We start from the raw sequence: 15,575 nt of genomic DNA, 5'->3' as shown, positions 1-15,575 counted from the left end.
TGGTATAAAACTGCAAGTTTTTTTTTTTATAATAACATGAGATTAATTAAAAAGCGATTTGAGGGCATTTTATTCAGTTTTAAGATTAATCATTTCTTAAACGCTTCAATAGAAAAACATTGAAAGTCTCCATAGCATAGTTCAAGTTGAAAATACACATCAAAGAAAATTCCCGCAGTCTTGCACTTGGCTATTAAAACAAGTCTGCTTTTCCCATCAGGTCAGTAGTAAATTGTAATGATCCCTGCATTCCTTGTGGAGAAGAAAAAAAAAATTGTATCTTTCATTGATTAAGATTGCTTTGTGAAGTTGAAATTACTCAAGTAAAATAGAAACCTAACGAAGAATGTCTCTGTGAATTTGAGCTACGTTAAACATATATTCTGAATGACATGACTGTCGTTTTTGGCTCTTAGATGTTATCATCTTGGGATGCCATAAATTTTCTTGAAAAGTGCCTATAAAGAGGATCTGTTAATTAAGAGCAGATCTGACTCCAGAAAAGGAAAGGTTTCTGCATTTTGTTAAATATAACCTCTGTCTTCAGTTTTATTAGTGCTGACTCAGTCACACTAAAAACCAGTCAGATTCAATGCTTAAATTAAGTCTGTGAGACTTTGTTTTGCTACTTTATTTTACACTAGAACTGCTCTTATAACATGTTTTCTGTGTAATATATCCATTCCTGTCTGTACGATTGAGGTACTTGCTGTCTGATTGCATAACATCTGATTTCATTATATTTTATATTTGCATTCTTGATTAACCTTTAGATGCCTTCCGCCATCTTAATTACCAATCTGGAAACTCACCAGCACAAATATTATTGAATTGGTGGTAAAATATGTATACAGTGCCCATAGAAAAGATCATTTCAGAAACAGCTTTTATAATACTACAAATGTTGCTTTACTTTAGAAATTTGTACTCTGTTCGACTGTTTTCTTTGTGCATGTGTAAAATGAGGTTATAACAACACTGCTGTAAAGAGTACTTCCTCATCCAGGAGAAGATGTTTTTGTCTTTCAGTACTAGTGATCGATGGTGCTAACTGAGGAGAGTTGGTGCTGATCTGCCCTCTCTCAGGGTCCGTGCATGAACCAGAGCTGGACAAAACTATACCAGACACGGCTGATAGATCGCATCAACAGCTCCTGATTTATGACAGTCCTGGCTTAAGAGAGAATGAAAAAGATGGAGCGAGAGAAGGAAATAGCTGCAAAAGTAAAATAAAGTTCGACTTTAGCTTGGATTGTGGTCAAAATGCTACTGTCCTCTTAGATGCTTGAACTAATATGATTTTAAATATATAAGGGGGGAAATATATAGTGTTTGATTGTTGCAGACAAAAGATGGGAGGAAGTGAAACTTCTCATTAAAGAAGGCATTTTATTAAGCAGAATTATTTGTAGTGCAGCATTGTAGTCATCAATATTTTTCACTGTTTTGCTAGAAAATAAATAGTAAATTTTAAATGTTAATATTTGCTAAAGGTTGTAAGGATGATATTAGTAAATAAAAAATATCTGACTTGAGATATAATAGTTAGACTCTTAAAAATGCTTGGTTGTTTAAACCCAAATGTGTGTTGAAAATTATCAAATCTAATTCAAATAAAAATATTACAAATTTTATTCAATGGTTAAGTTTGTCCAATTTTGAGCTAAATTGTCAAAACAAGCCAAAATTACTACTACTATTTAAATGTATATCTATCTACCGTTGAAATGTCAGGGTCTCATGTTCACCAAAGCTACGTTTACTGTATCAGTAAATACAGCAATAGCAGTGCAATCTCACTGCAATTGCTAACTTTAAGAATTATTGGCAGTTTTTGTCCATTTGTAAAATATCAATGGTATATTCTTTTGTATGCTTTGCTCATTCGCCAATGACAGTTGGGTTTAGGGATACGCCTCCTTTTAGAAATCATATGTTTCTGAATTAGTTTAATAATATGAATTTGCACGAATAAGCCACTATTCTCAAGATACAATATATAATAACATAATTCAAAAATTCAGAAAAATTTACATTTCAAGTCATAACAATTTAGAAGAGCTGTTTTCTAATTCAATATATTTGAAAATGTAATTTATTATTTTATTTCAAATAGCTGATTTGGCATCGAAGAAGCAGTTGTGCTGCTTAATATTTTTGTAAAAATCATGATTCTGTTTTATTAGTTCTCTTTGATAAGAATTTCAAAAGAAGATCATCTGTTTGAAATTAAAACTTGTTCCATTTCCTTAATTTTTATAGCAACCTAAAGCTATTGCTGTGTCCCAATTTGCATACTATCCATCAAAAATATTCAAAAATAGAATTAGTATATTCCAAACCATAGTATATTAAAAAGAGTATGCCAAAGGTTCCCAGATGGTTAATAATTTCCAGTAAAAACTTGAAGTGTAGAAGTGTCCACATTGGACGTGATTTTGTTTAGAACTAGAAGCTCGAGTAAAAAGTGTAAACAAAGTACAAACATGGTGGACCCGCGAGACCAACCGTCAAGAAGAGATACTTCGGTAAAGTTGTTTGAATGACTGTTAATTAATATCTAGCTAACTGGAACATGTTTAAACTGTGTTTTCCTGTTATATTTCATTTACAACAACAATGTGGACTTATATCAAGACATGTTTGGACATTAACATCTGAATGCTAAATATTCTAAAGACCTGAGGAGATTTCTCCACATGAAAGGCTCATGAATGGCAGATTATCCTGCTGCTGCTTCTCCAATAATGTAGGGAATTAAATATGAAAGAAATGTGGATGATGTGTCGAGATGATTGACAGTAACTAAGCAACACAACAATTTGTTAATAAGAAAGTAGTATGTCCCAAAGCTTGCATACTTTTCTGTTACACACTCAAAAGTATATACCTTTTCTTTACAAAAAAGTACATACTTTTAGGGTGTAGTAAGGGAGCGCGGGGCATAAAGTAACGCAGATTTTTAAGGTATTTGCTGAGGGTTAACCCTGGCATGCTTCTAAGGTTTTCACCACAGTGTCGGCAGACGTCTTCCTGCCAATTATTGTAAAAAATCAGCAAAATTTGCATGAGAAACACAGGAGAAACCATTTTTGCTGCATAAAAGTACTTTTTATTATACTCAATTTTTATATTTTTTAAAAATCTGTGAAAGTATGTAAGTAAAATCTTACTTATATTGTTGTGATTACCGTCTTCTAGGCTAAAAGATGAAACCATTTTGAAAGTTGTAAAATACACACAGTTTTGAGGAAAACACGACACAGCAGGGTTGGTTGTAACAGGGTGTTACAATTAAGCCACACACTGTTGGACACCAATTAAACAAACAAAACAATTTTTGAATTTTGAGTGTAATGTTGAGAACTTTTTGTATTAAAATGTTATTTAAATATAAATATATATTTTTAATAGAAAAAAAATAAGTTAATTGCTAATAAGGCAAATAAATGCATTGTAAAATAATGTATAAATGGGTAATAATGCCAAATAAATCCAAATGTTTTTATCCAATAGATAAATAAATAAACATACTGTGCTCTGTAGAATAAAAAAAAATAGCCAAGTACTGAGGAAATATAGCTACTATTTAAAGTAAACTGGATTTAAATTAATTGTGTGAAATCTGCCTTTATAAGCACGTGTTACAACTAACCCACTGAATGTTACAACTTAAATAGTAAATAGTAACATTTTTCCTCCTGGCACTTTTGGCAATACTGCATGGAAACCATAGGTCCGGCAGTCTTAATTTTAGTGCTCATTTGTAGGAGAGGCTTGTGTTTTGTTGGTAAAAAAAATAGGGTTTGTCTAACCCCATTACTTTGTTCATTATTTGGCCAAAACCAAAAAGTGTTACTTTGTGCCCCTCTCTCCCCTATAAGTCTGTGACTTGGGACACTGCATGTTTTGCTTCTCTCAGTGCACACTGGAGGGCCTGAGCTCTGCACAGTTTAGTTCCAACCCTCATTAAACACACCTAATCAAACTAATACAGTGCTTTAGTCTTGTTTGAAACCTACAGATAGATGTGTTGAAGCAGGGCTGGAACTTAACTCCGCTGGGCTGCGGCCCTCCAGGAATTGAGTTTGACACTCCGTTCTTAGTTTGTGTTTTTGTCTTCTCTCTATTATTATAACTTTCCATTTCTGCTGGTTAAAATCTAGGAAGATCAGTGGGGCTGAATTGTTGAGTAAGTTTATCGGTTGGAGTAGCAGTGTTTACTTCAACAGCCTACGTTTTTCCACTCATCTGCTGAGTCACTGGAGGTCTGTATTAACATTGAGTCACAGGCCTGAGGCTTCAGCACATAATTACATCTCATCCTGGGGGCTTGCACATCTCCTGGGGTGTCTGGAGGAGAAACACCCGAGAAAAGTATGGCAAAAAAAAAACACGATGCTGTGGTTTAGCTTTGGAGTCACTCTTGGCAAGTTATTCAAATAAATGTAATTATGTAAAACTAGCGCCATTCAGATTCTGTTGCTGGTTTGCTGAATTAACTCGGCTGTTGTTTTGGATGCAGAGATGTTGAGTTACAAATGAAGATGATAAATGAACGTGCTGAAAGCAGGATGTTGTCAACGTCTTTGTGTTGTAATTGTGGCTGTTCGTAAACAATCCGGTCCAAAGCTCTGACAGATTTTTTCCATTCAATTGAATAAATTGCCACATTTAGAGGCGAAGGCAATGATGGATTATTTCTGAAGATCTAATGAGCTAAACAGAGTGACAGTAAAAGCATCCCACCTGGTTTTGATTTGCCTACCCTTACTGACTGAGCTTGCATTCAAACTGAGCTTTTTTTACTCTTACAAGAACTTTGACTCAAAGTGTGGCGCTAAAGTTTATTTAGATATCATTGGTGTGAGAATAAGATGAATCACAGATGAATACAGGATCTGTATCAGTTCTTGTCTAAGTTTACATAGACAGCTGGAAACCAGCTCCGTCCATAACCTCTCGAAAGAGCTGCTGCTCTCTTTTTCAGCACTCTCCCCTGACAAGGTCATGTTTACTTTAGCGGGCAAAAAATCTGTTAGGAATAATTTCCCCCCATCTTTGACATTGACATTGCCGCTAAAAATGGAAACTCTGCTGACTTTTTCCTCATTATTTGGAAACAAGATGATGATGAATCTACAGCATGTTTAAATGGTGTATTTTGCTTCATCATCGTGTTCAAATAAATTAACTTTTGCGTACCAGCGTTGAAAAACACAATTTCTCAGAATGCTTTGCCTGTAATTTTAGATGTATTTTATAAATTACAATTCAGTCTATTCATCTTCCAAATGTGTGGTGTGACTAATTCAACCCTGCATATGAATCTATTTTTTTATTATTCATATTTATTATAACATTTTTTGTTCTAGTCCTGTTTTTGTTTGTTTGTTTGTTTGTTAAGGGCAGTGTATTATAGGTCTCTGTACAGAAAGAAGCCGATTGCTTCTTGAAATGTAACTGGTGGCTGGTCAGCTGACTCTCAGCTGCCTCTAAAAGTCACTTTCATCACTTCCTGCTTTAGCTTTTTGTGTTAGCCATTCTAACATTTATTTCTTTATTTATTTTTTAAATACTGACCATTGCCGGTTCTCTAACTGTGATATATGAATATTCCCTATTTGGATTTGTTCACATCTCATTGTAAATAACTTTACATAGTAATTTGGGAACATAGGAAGATTGAATTCTTTTTCCCTTTTATCGTTTAGTGAGTTTTTGAACAGGGAAGAGTGTATTTTTCTTTATTTTGAGAATTATGTAAGGCCCAATCCCAATTCTACCACTTAGCCCTTCTCCTTACCTCTACCCCTCATTTTACGCGTTTACTGTAACGGATGGATGGAGCTAAGGATCCACGTGCATTAGTCAGACAGGCAATGGTCAAAAAGGAACAGACAGAAGCATGCAGGTTATTCAAAAGAGTAGTCGGTGTCACAGGCAAAGAGATTGGCAGGCAGCAAACAACATAAAACAATTAACAAGGCGAGGGTCTGAAAACAAGGCAAGACAAGACAATGGGAAAATTGTTACAGGGTATAAACCAAACAAGACTTAGCAATGTGTGTGACTAAGTGAGCAGTCTATATAGACTGAGTAATCAGTCCTTGAGCAGCTCCCAGCTGTGTGTGTGTAATCAATGGAGAACCGGAACAAGTGTGTGTGAGGTGCATGACAGGATTTGTAGCTCATATAGTGACAGGATTGTAGTCCGGGTGAAAGTAAATGTTTACCAGCAATCTGCAAGCCTAGATTGCTGGTGATCGTGACATTCACATGAAGGGGTGTCTTTTGTTGAAGGCGTAGGGCTAAGGGGAAGGGCTAGATAGACCTTAAAACTGAGATTTTCAGGACCACACTGGAAACCAAGGGGTATGAAAATTTCACAGAATACACCATATACAATGACAATATGGCTGCATTCGCGAGTCAGGAGATTAGTATTAGCACATGCTAGTATTTAGCACAAATTTGTATTTTTTGGTGTTATTGAGAATTTTTACAACAAACAAGCATATGTTTTAATACATTCATAACGGCCTTCATGTTTCACGGTCATGCTTTTAAAAAACGATTTAAAAAACCTGCAAATTTTCTCTATAATCAATAATAATAACTCCTGTATAGTAGTCCAACAACATACTTTCACATCTGTCACTCGATAACACTCAAATACCCTTTCAGTAAAGTGGCTGGGAATGACCTTTTCTGGTATAATGTTAATGTTGTTTACTTGTGTTTACAGATAATTATGGCCACAATGTAAATGCGCAGTACAGTTCCGACCTTATTGCCACACAATATAGTTATGGAAACATGATATTGTTGCCTTCGGTGATGTCCTGAAGATAAATACCAAAAAATAACACAACTGAAATAACTACAGCAGTCGCCATAGTCGATCTCATATGAAGTAAGAGCTCGCGATGACACCCTTCAGGTGTAAGGGTTAACATTTTTTTACTGTGTTTAGGCCTAAGTAAGAGGGTGATTTAATTTAGGTGATTTTGTTTATTAGTTTGGCCTTTATTTTGTAAATCACATATGTTCAATCAATCAATCAATCAATCAATCAGTCAATCAATCACTCATTATGTGCAAGTGGATTTGAAGCCTTTAGACTTTAATCCACCTCTTTAAGGATTGAGATAAAAACTAAATCTCACTATTTCTACCAATACATAATTTTAGCATTAAATGCATATTTGTTATAAAGATATATCCACAGTAAGGAAATTATTACTCAAGTCCCAACCGTGTCTAAAATCTTTATTCAGACTGAACTGCCTAAATGTCTAAAAACGTGACTTGACTGTGGGAAACCTATCGTGGGTTCCCCCCCCCCTGTTGTTTCAGCTTATTTTAAAGCTTGTTTTAAATAATATTAAGTCATACTTGGTTGAAAGTCACAGCTCTAAATAATTTGAACGCAGAGAGAGCAGCAGAGCTCCAGTCACTGACCTGTACCAAGTATAATGTTGTTTTTTTACGAGTGCTTCCGATGATGTATGTTGGCCCAGTGTGTGAGCCACAAATGTTAAGGATTATTTGGAAACCATATAAAATAAACAAATAAATAAACACATTTTAAGAATACAAATATGTCACCTCCGTGTGAAAGTGTTCATCTTAATATTAAATAACAAAATGTATGTAGTACTCTCTTGTATTTATGCTAGACATTAAGAGTCATATAGTGTTTGGTTTCAGATGGTAAAAATGTATTGCATTAGTGTTAGCTAGACAGATGTGAAACTTAGTAGTTTGTTTCAGAGTTTTCCATCAAAAAAAATTGGTTTTGTACACTCAAAAATAATTACTTTATTAATTACTAGTAAATAATTACTACATTGTTTAAATTGAGCTGAAACAACACAATTGTTGAGTTTTTGGGGGGGATAATTTAATGGTTTTATGTTCAATCCATTTAAACGTGTAAAAACTATTAAGATAACATCATTTGTTTTGTGTTGGGACAACATGAACGAATTGGGTGGAATCCAGCATTTTTTACAGTGTAGGCCTGGCTGAAAACATATGACTTTGTGCTGTTGTTGTGTGTAAAGTACCTCAGGATGTTTCTTAAATATTATGTGTTGTACTTGACCTTCACAGACAGGAGAGGAGCTCAGGTTTTACTCTGGCTCTCAGTTTTCTCCCTCAGCACAGTAGTTGAACTGTCTTTTGGCAAGACACTGAATGATATGTTTATGGAAATGCCACACTACTAAAGGGGGCAGTTTTGTGTCTGAGAAAAAATAGACTGCTGAGTACAAGTAAAATTGGAGTTTTACATTTATATTTATTTATTTAGCAGATGCTTTTATACCAAGCAACTTACAAATGAGGATAAAAGAAGCTCAGCAACAATGTTGCCATGACAAGTGGCAATTATTATTATTATTATTATTATTATTATTATTATTATTATTATTATTATTATTATTTTATTATTATTATTATTATTTTATTTAATATTTTATTATTATTTTTTTTATCATTGTGTTTGTTGGAAAGTGTCTGGTGCATATAGGAAGTAAAGTAGTGTGTTATCTAAATGTGTTGTGACAACCTTACTCATCTGTGAATGTTTTCCCAGAAATGTTAGGTGTTTATAAAAAGATATCTGATGCATGTGGACCAAAGACCAAAGAAATATGTCTAAAACAATTTCACTACCTTGGGGTATTTTACTTGAAAACAAAGAGACAGTGAGGTGGAAACAAAGATCAAACAACTACTAAAGGTAAGTGTCAAGCTTGTAATTGTAATTATGATCCGTCTGATTGTGTGAGACCCTATAGCATATCAGAGTCTTAAACACCCCCTAAGTGCCATTTGGACATTAAGGCATAGCTGTTTGGACACTGCCAGGATTTTACCTGAATGCTCACATACATCCTGACACAAAGCTTTGAGTGAATTCCAGTGCATTGCATTTTAAAGCTCCCCTTTAACCTCTCAAAACGAACAGCAGATAAATCCAGCTGAGTGTGTGTAGGGTTTTTTTTTTTTTTTGGAACTCTCAAAGTGTTTAAGTGTGCTTCAGCATCCATATCAAACATATGGTTTAACCAGATCTTAGTCTGTCCATTCATTGTTTTATGGGACAGGGCAGAACATGACGTTGCATCTGAACTACATTTCCAGTCCAATGTTGTAGTGCACAATGTTGTTTTGTGTGGGATTCAAGCTGTGGCTTGTTGACAAGTTTAGACCCTAGTTGAATGTCATTGCACAAATTGTGACTTACCTGAACAGGCAAACTTTTTGCAGTGTTCTTTTAATAACTTACACGTGATGTCACTCCATCCGGGGAATGCCCCCATGGCAAGCAAAACAATAATATCTGTCATTGGTCGCCAAGTCATAGACTGAGTGATTTTTTTTTTTTTTTTGCCAAAATTCTGGATGTACTAACAAATGAGGAGACATGCATTTTCAGAAATTTGTGTATTTGTGCCAAACATCGGCATTATTGACCCATCTAAATTCTACAATATAACTGTCTCGTTTTGTAAGGTTTCTTTTACAGTTTCTATTATAATTTGCCATTAAGTGCAGTTATAGCATAAATTAGAATGCAAGTCATGGTATAAATAGCAGAAGTGAATGCTAGAAGTTTAGAAATTCAGAAGTGAAACCGTACCAGCAAATATTAATGACATAGACACCAAGTATAAAATAAAAAACGAATTTTCTTTTTATGGCGTCACCAATGACTGAATCTCTCAGGGATTCTCCAAAATATAGATATAATCATTGCTGATTGAAGCTCTGACAGGGACTTGGAGGTTTTTAATGACTGAAATATGGTGCTGGGTGCTGTATATGGATCACAAGTGCCTGAAATTTAACTGAAGTAAATTTGAATGGTTTTTGCTGCTCTCTCTATGGAGATCCCTGCCATTCATGTAAACTGCCATGACCCCAATGTTGATTATTTATTGATATTGATTGATTTATCTGTGAGGCTTTCTGTCTGGTCTTGTTTATATACAATTCTACAAGCTGCTTATGGGGGTCAATATGATCTTACTAGCTGTGTTAACAATCTTTGCAAGTTTATACTTGCTTCTAGCTCCAAGATTTTCGTACCAGCAAGAAATATTATCGGAGATGATCCTTTCAACCAGACTGGTATAAAGCTTTCTTAGAATACCCTTATTAACATTAAAACTATTTAATTTCTACACAAGAAAGAGTCTCTGTGTTTCCTTCTTATAGATGTAGTCTACGTGTTCACCAAAATTTAAACTACTATCTAAAATTATCCTTAAGTACTTAGAACTGTTTACAATCTCAACATGATGACCCTCAATAATAACTGGATGACAAATAGGCTGCCCTTCCCTACTAATAATTAATTACTTAGTTTTTTAAAGCATTTCCGCATAGTGACACTTCTGCTATGTGACTGAAAACTATCATTACAGAGTAAATAGTAACAGAAGTGGCACTGGTGCGATTTGCTTCTGTAGCTCATCTGCTTCAAGGTTTGATGTCTTGTGCGATCACAGATGTTTTTGCTTGGATAAATGATCATTTCCATTTTGTTAGTTCAAACCAGTCTGGTCATTCTCCTCTGACCTCTGTGCTACTGTATGTGTCACTTACTGTAAATCACCCTATTGTTTTTTTTTTATTCATTGTGATTAAATATTTTCATCAATAAGAAGTTGCACAGGTTTATCTAATAAGGTGGAGTGCAAGTTGGATGGTATTTTTGTCTTTTGAATACCAATTGGTCTGATGATTTGTTAGTTGTGGTTTTTATTGTTGTGAGCCCATTTGTGACATGTTGTCATGCCCTTGCACCAAAACAAAAACTGATTGACGGAGTACAAGAGGTGATGTAGATTTAATTATGAGTGCACATGATTAAAAAATAAATTAATTAATTAAAATAATAATAATAATAATATATATATATATATATATATATATATATATATATATATATATATATATATATATATATATATATATATATATATATATATATTAACAAATAAATGTTTGATAATAAATCCTACAGTACTGCATTAAAAACAAGAATAGTCAGTTTTGATTTAATGGTTACTTTAGACATTTTATGCATCAATTATGCCTATATCAAAAGTCCTAGATCATATTTTTTTTTACTTTTTTTCTCCACAAACACTATAGTCTGTCTGAGCTCCAGAATCTAGGTCTGGAGATCTGAGGCCCCTAAACAAGAGCTGCATTTAGTTCAAATGGAAAGTATTCTAGTACCATCTGCTTCCACTTTAGAGTCCGATTCCACACCTAAATAAAGATCCCTCCTGAAACCTTTTATTGCTTCTTTTGTTCAGTTTTTCTTTTCTTCCTTTTTCCTCCTTTACCTCTGGCTATATTGCAGCAGGCAGACTGTGATGTGAGAGCTCACCTCTCTCTCTCCCACTGACATGAATAAAACCTAACCTATGTCAGATCTTATCACTCCTCTGAAAGCTTAGGGTTTTTTATTGGTGTGTGAATCCTTTGGATTAATTACCCTTTCCCGCTACCTATTTGATTCGGTTGACTCATTTGTGTTTCAGCATTTGAATTGACAGGTCCCAATTTAATAGCTTCTATAAAAAATAATAAGTTCCTGAGGTAAAATTCTAGTGTTTGTCTTTTTCTGACATTCTATTGATAGAGGCAAGGGAGGTCTATAATACTGGAGGGAATCAATGCCGTTTATCTGGCCGAAACACTGATTTACAGAGTGCTACAGAAATCTTTTCTGCTGTTTTCAATTCAATTACACTGCTTTAAAATAGTTGTTCTAAGCATATGTTTTGAGGACTTCAAAACAAAATAATTTTGCTACAGTTTGCAGACCTGACACACTATAATACAGACCAAATGCAAGGCAATCTCTTTCAACAATTGCACACTTCATGAAGAGTAGTGCCCTGTCAACAGATGAAGATGAGAATAGTGTTAGTAAAGATCTTATTTTATAGTGTCATCATGGTGGATGTGCCCACTTTGCTGGCCTCAGATTTTGTATATTGTGTTTCAATATGTTCTTACTTGCTTCCAGTCATTCATTCATTCATTCATTCATCCGTTCATTCATTCATTCATTCATTCATTCATTCATTCATTCATTCATTCAAGTTTATTCATTCATTCAAGTTCATTCAGTTTCTATTTTCTTATGATCATAAGATGTCCTGATTTGACTATTTGCATCATTTGGCCCAAGATAAAGTATATAGAAAAAGATGATGAAACACATGATGAAAATCCATGGCCAAACTAACCTTAATGTTACTATGTTGTTTTTCATCTGTGATTTAGATCATTGAGAATAGCTGTGGTAGATTATTGTCATTGAGTAGTTTCAGTTTCAATCACTGTAAATCTATGAAATCAAATGAAACTGATTAAACAGATACACTTGGACACAAAATTCTTGTTTAGTTCTTTGATTATTAAATTGCACGCAAGGCAGCTTTTTTTTACATTGATATTCTTCAAACAGATATCCCAAGTATTACACATTAATGTCAGCCCATCTTTTCAGAATTGCTGGTTCTGTTAGTATTTTTCTCATAGATTTTTCACAAATAAAAACATACTTAAACACTGTTACAATGTTAAAAGCAATGAAACAAACCAACCAGCAACGAGAAGAATCACAAATCTGAATAACTTTAATTTAAACCAGAAAGACAAAGATATAAAACTGTTTTACTTGAATGGTTTCAGAGTGGTTGGTTGTCTCTAAAGAAACAATGTATCTATTGTTTTTGCAAAATATCTCTCACATATATAAAATATATTTACAGTAGTCAGTTTTTCAAAATTGCACTCGTGTGTAATATAGTTTTTCTGCGAAAATTTTACTAATAAACTATTTTATATAGATTTAATTTGATTGCTGCCTAGTTTGCAGACATAAATCATTTATGATTATGAAGGCATATTTTTATTCTGTTATTCTACCACAGGAACCCTTACCCTGGCCCACCACTTCTTCCCAAGACAACCCTATTAATGATGCTCTTGGGACACCGAGATAAGAGATGAAGTGGCCTGATCATGAATAAAGGATGGGCTGAGACCCTCTCATTTTTCTCAGGTGATGCTTCACCTTCTGGCACTGCTGGCTCTTCTCTTTTGTAGAAGGTGATGTATATAACCATCAACATATTTATTTGTCTGTTTGGACCCTTTGAGAGATTGATTTCCCCCAGGAGAGCGCTGGGTTTGACCTATCTAGTGGTTCCAGATGAACCTTTTATGCACTATAACTGGCAGATCTTGTTGCTGGAGATCAGACCAGACATTATGCTTTTTTGAAGTCACAAGAGACTTTATCCAGAGCCCTGCCAACCTGATCAGCCCGCAAATATGATAAACTTTGACAGGAGGAAGAAATGACTCGCTGAATAGGGAGTTCAACACATTTCCTAAATCCACTCACTCATCTGAAGTCTACAAGAGGTTTATAAGGCGGCGTGATGGGATTTAGGAGTAAGCGGCACTGGGTCATGCTAAGAAAAAACTGAAGTGGGTTTAAAGGTTAATGTTTGCTGGGAAAGGTAAAGGCAAAAAAAATCCTGGTTCTTACTTTTCAAGTCACGCAATCTGGGATAAAAAGACTTAGCCTAGATTATTTTGAACTGTGTAATTTCATCCAAGTGCAAGTCACGCACCTTGGCAGATTTATTCACTAATAGTCATCGACGCAAAAAAACATGAATCAGCTCCAGGGAAATAAAGTCCATCTGTATGGTCACAAGACTTCAGAGATGTAGTGTGAATCACTGACATGTTACAGGCTTTGATTTAAATTTTCTCATGCCACTGCGTGCAAAACAGCCTCTTGTTTTTCAGCTGACGCACAGGAAAGGGTTACTGACTTCCCAAAAGTGATGCGATTCTAGTCTGGCAGAGTATACGTACAGCAAAAAATAGCTTCGTACAAACACAACAATGACTTTTGTTCAAAACAAAGTAGATAGTCAGTCAATATAATAGTGAAAGATTTCTGGACAAGTACTTCTGTCATGCGTTACAGTTAAATAAAGTCCTTGAGAAACAGATTTTAAACACACACACACACATACACGCACACACACACACAATAGAAAAGTTTGTAGATAAAGTTGCATGTTGGCTTGAAAAAGCCTAGCCTGAAAATTAAACATAGGCTGCGTCCGAAACCACATACAACTCAGTAAGTACTGCATTTGAATTTAAGCGTACTACTCCGCTGTTGGAAAATATGTTCTATGCTGTATGATTGTGAGCAGTATGAATGGAATTTGGAAGTACTACATCAGCCATTTTGTTATGGTCACGTGACCTACAGTTGCGTTGCTTCACTCCCATTCATAAATTCCAATTGTTGCTTGATTGGATATGGTTGCGGCCGGAAGTTAACAAGAATTATTTATATTATTTATAAAATTTCCCATTTATTGTATTTTATTAACGCCTACCCCCACTCCAACCCTAAACCCAACCATCACAGTAATGCAAAAACAGTAGTTGTACCGAGTATTATTTATGCTATCTATTAAATTACCTAATAAATTGTATTTTTTGATGCCTACCCCCACCCCAACCCTAAACCCAACCATCACAGTAAAAATATGAATTATTGTTATACAGTGTCATAAAAATTCTACTATAATTGATGTACATATCGCACTTCCGGCCAGCTGCGTATCCGATCTAGACTTTACCATAAATTCCCTCATGGGGCATCATAGGATAGTGTAGCGTGCATGGGATGCGCACTTCAGAATGTCGCCGGAAGAAGTAGGTTATCCGGGTACTCCTCGCATACTGATTTTTGAATTCTATGAATTCTGACATACTACTCGGCTTACATACTGATTTTAACGTACTATGTAGTATAGCAGTATGCGATTTCGGATGCAGCCATGGTTCAAGACAGTTTAAAAAAGCATGTTTTGACATTCTGCTAGCATTTTTAAGCACACTGGTAGTACATTTTAAACAATGTCGGCATGATTTAGCAGGTTCTTAGCGTATATTTTAGCACATAATAGCCATAAAAGTTGGCATGTTGTTAGCATGTTCAGTACTAAAATAACATACATAAACGATCTTGTTAGCAGATGTACCACCTTGATTTCACTACCACTTGTTAACTTCTGACTAAAAAGTTAGCATGCTATTATGTTTAACATTACACTGAAGTTTTCACTCATGTTTGTTTTCACTACCACAAGCTAACTTCTGGCCACAAAATTTAGCATGTTTTCACTACCACGGTGGATGAAAGAATACAATTTTAGACAAAATCTTTTAGATTTTACATAATAGTTTCAAACAAAAATTTGATTTAAATGAATAATATTGTTACATATTCCGCCGCCCATTTTGTTGTCACATATGAACATTTATTGTTCTTTAGCTTATAACAAATTCTATTCAGTTTAGCAATTCCATTATTATTAAGCATTTTTCTCAATCCTTACATATTATAATATCATTACTATTTTTATTTTAAATCATCATTTGTTTCAGGTTATGTTTTGTGATTTTATCATAATTGGACCATAAAAGTTCAAATCATT

The sequence above is a fragment of the Danio aesculapii genome, chromosome 10 (assembly GCF_903798145.1).
Source record: "Danio aesculapii chromosome 10, fDanAes4.1, whole genome shotgun sequence".
In the NCBI taxonomy this organism is placed as follows: domain Eukaryota; kingdom Metazoa; phylum Chordata; class Actinopteri; order Cypriniformes; family Danionidae; genus Danio; species Danio aesculapii.
Note: the sequence above shows the minus strand (reverse complement) of the source record.